The following is a 3,781-nucleotide window of genomic DNA, read 5'->3' on the forward strand; positions in this document are numbered from 1 at the left end:
GCTTCCTCGGCGGCCTAGGGCTGGCAGGCGCGGGCACGGGGCTCCGGTGGCCGCGGGACCCTCGCCCCGCCGGTTGGCGGCCCGCACATCTTGTCGTGTTGTCGTGTCCCCCCCCCCTCAGCCGCGGGGAGCCCGCGTCGCGCCCAGACGAGAGCAATCGAGCTCCGCTGGGCCGCCGGGAGCTGAGCCCCGGGTTCCTAACGCCTGAACGCTAGCGGGTCAATAAAAGGGCCCCTAGAAACCATTTCTGAAGGCGAAGTCTCTCTCTTCAAATAGTGACTCTCTAACTAATTAATTAATTGGTTAGTTTATGAGGAGTCAGAGCGAACTTGATGGAGGGAAAGGCACGTTAGGAACACCAGTCAAGACCAGCGGATCGTCAAAGGGCAGGGACGCGAACTGCGTGTGCGTTTACGAAGGGCTCCTGGAGACGTCAAAACATTTTCTAGGATTATTCATTCTCATCCTAGGCCTCTTTGTTAGATAGCAGAGATTATGCCCATGTTTTAACATTATTTACTGGGGTCAGCAGAATTGGGTTTGGGGCTTTGTTTTTAAGGGACTTCCTACTTCGCAATTCTCAGTAGAGTGCTTGGTCAACTCATTTGGCACAATTTGCCAAGTGTTGCTCTCTGACCCCGCATAGCGTTACTATTCTGCGTTCACCACTTCCCTTTGTTTAGCTTACCCTTTCCTTAGGCGGCCAAAATCAGATTTCACACAAAATCATGTCAGCTACATGATACAGATCCTGTTTGCTTCCCGAGATGATGGTAATCATTGGGCCATATAAGAGCGGAGTGTTCGGCTGAATGGAGAACTAGTTATTTTGTTTTTGAAGAGCGTGGGCCAATGGTGATTTAATTGAAGACTGCCCTAGCGCCTGGCCAGAACTTGCTGTCATTCTGCCTGATTTCCATCTTAAGTTACCCACACTAGACATTCCATTGTTCTTTATTTAAAAAAAAATAGCACGTAACTCTAAGCTATGGTCTGAATTCAAGTCACAGCACACTTCCATGAGACCGTTGCATTTAAAGCACACTGAAACTTTCATTTATATAAAATAGCAATGAGTTCAAGGGAAGCCATGTTCTTCTACATGTTGGTAGCCAAGTTAGAACATATGGGCTCCAAGCCTCATCAAACTTTCTTAAAAGAGTCATCAAGATTTTACTCATGAAAGGTACTAATCTTTTTTTTTTTTGTCAGAACTTTTTACATAGCCTAGGCATTGCTAAGGGAATAAAACTCTCTAAAACCTTGTTGAAAGCTTTTTCTTGGAGGAACTGGTGTCCTGCAGGCAGCCTCAAAAATCAGGAAAATGTGAGAGGCTGCTGTCAAATGCCACCTTCTCACAGCAGCAGAGCAAGAGAGCATTGGGGATGCCAGTTCGGTGGATATTTATGGGCACAAAAGTAACACACAAAACTAACCAGGCTAAGAGGATGGCCCAGTCGGTAGAGTGCTTGCTGTACAAGCACAAAGACCTGAGTTCAAGCCCCAACACCAGGCATACACACAGAATATTGTACACATAATAAATAAATAAATAAATATTTTTTTTAAAAAAAGTGGGATGTGGTGGCCCCCACTTGTAATCACAGGGGAGAGGCAGAGACAAGAGGGTCCTTGGGGACTCGATGACCTGCAAATCTAGCCTAAAGCACGAGTTCCAGGACAATAAGGGGTACCGTTTCAAAAACTAAGGTGAACAATTCCTGAGGAAAAGGACCTGAAGCTGACGTCTGGCCTCTCTATATGATTGGGAGCACACACACATACACCCTAAATAAGTAAGCAGATAATAAATATAGAAGCCAAACAACAAAGGCCAAGTGTGAAATATTAATGGGAGGTGAACTTATAGAACAAAAATGCCCAACGTGAGCAGACTAGCTGAAGAAATTATCTGGGTGCCACTTAATGGGATTATGGTTACAGGAGCACATACTGTGTAGCTGCACTATTCTTCTTGAAAAGCCTCCCTTTCTGGCTGTGGAATTGCTAAAAGAGAGCCAAGCACTTAGATAAAGGCACCAGTCCCCACCCCTTTCATACTAGTCGGTGGATCTCAGGCCCAATTTCAGACACTCCCTGGAGGCTGCTTCCACAGGCAGAGGCTAAAACAAGGATTTTATGGCCTTTTTAAAACGTGGTTTTACCGACACAGAAAAATGACTATGATGTGCTAAATGAAAAGAGGCTATCCAATAATTATAGCACTGTCCAAATCATTACCAAAAGACATGAAAGAACATCATAAAATGTTTCAATGACAGACAATTAAAATGTATAATTAAAAATAAATTATTATAAAATATTATAATTGTAATAGACAACTGGTAAAAATCCATTAGCCACGAACTTGATCACTCTTCTTGGGCCTAGATTATTCCATCTTTATCATATATTACCACAATATTTCTGTTCATCCATGTCTACTGAGTTCCTCAGGAACAAACGGCAAGAGCCAGATCTGGTTATCCTAAGCAGACCGGGAACCTAATGGAAACAAATTGGATGGCTCTCAGAATTGATCAGAAATCTGGACAACCAAAGGGACAAAGGTCAAGAAGATTAGGCCCAGGCCCTGAACAGACACAGAAGTCACCCCCAAATAAGAGCACTCTCTGCTCTCTGATTTCTGATCCTTCTCATCTCCACACCACTCATACACATTTCAAAGCAGGCGAGCACACATCTCCTGCCCATGCCAGTAACTGCCAATAGAGAGACAGACAGCTTAATCCAAGTGTCATAGGTATGCTATCTTAATAGGGATAGTATCAGCTCAGGATAGCCCGGCAGTGGCTGTAGTCCTCACAGTCCATCCTCCAAAGAGTACTCATTGAGTATCTGACATCTCGCTTTCTGACTATGGCCTGACGTGGAGTAGTCAAAAACAGACTGCCCTGGTGGGAAAAGGACCCTTTAGAGGGTCTTCAGTATCAGGAAAGAGCTTCAGACACTGGTCAGCTTCACGTATGTCCATGATAACATCCTTCCTTCTTCTATGTACTGAAAGTTGGCACAAAATGTGTGCCAACATCTAGAATATGAGTTTATGGTTTGTATTAGTTATCAGTTGCTGGATAACAAACACCCCCAAACTTAGTGGCTTAAAAATTTATTATTGGACAGTATCTATGAAGCAAGTTTCTTCTGTCCTAGTTACTATTCTATTGCTGTGAAGAAACACCATGACCGAGGTAACTCATATAAAAGAAAGCATTTAAATTGGGGGCTTGCTCACAGTTTTAGAAAGTTAGTCCATGATCACCAAGGCAGAAAGCATGCAGTCAAGCACTGTGCTAGGGAAGTAACTGAGAACTCACAATTCGATCTGAAAGTTGTAGGCAGAGAGAGAGAGAGAGAGAGAGAGAGAGAGAGAGAGAGAGAACCTAGTGTGAGGGTTTTGAAACCTCAGAGCCTGACCCCCCCCCCAATGACACACCTCCTCCAACAAGGACACCTCCTAATCCTTTTCAAACCCTTCCTCTAACTAGGGACCAGTTAAGCACTCAAACAGGATCCTATGGGGGCCATTCTCATCCAAACTTCCACACCCTCCCTGCTGGGTGTTTGTGTGTCAACCTAACACGACTAGAATCATCAGTGAGGAAGTTCAGTTTGTTACTCACAATATATGCCACACTCATACCCACAATGTATACTGCACTTCTATCCTAGATGGCCTCGTGACATTTCTGCACCTAGCCTGTGACCAAAACAAACAAACAAATGCCAGTAGCTATCCCAAGGGAGAGGACTACAGCAA

The sequence above is a fragment of the Microtus ochrogaster genome, chromosome 16 (genome assembly GCF_000317375.1).
Source record: "Microtus ochrogaster isolate Prairie Vole_2 chromosome 16, MicOch1.0, whole genome shotgun sequence".
Taxonomy (NCBI): domain Eukaryota; kingdom Metazoa; phylum Chordata; class Mammalia; order Rodentia; family Cricetidae; genus Microtus; species Microtus ochrogaster.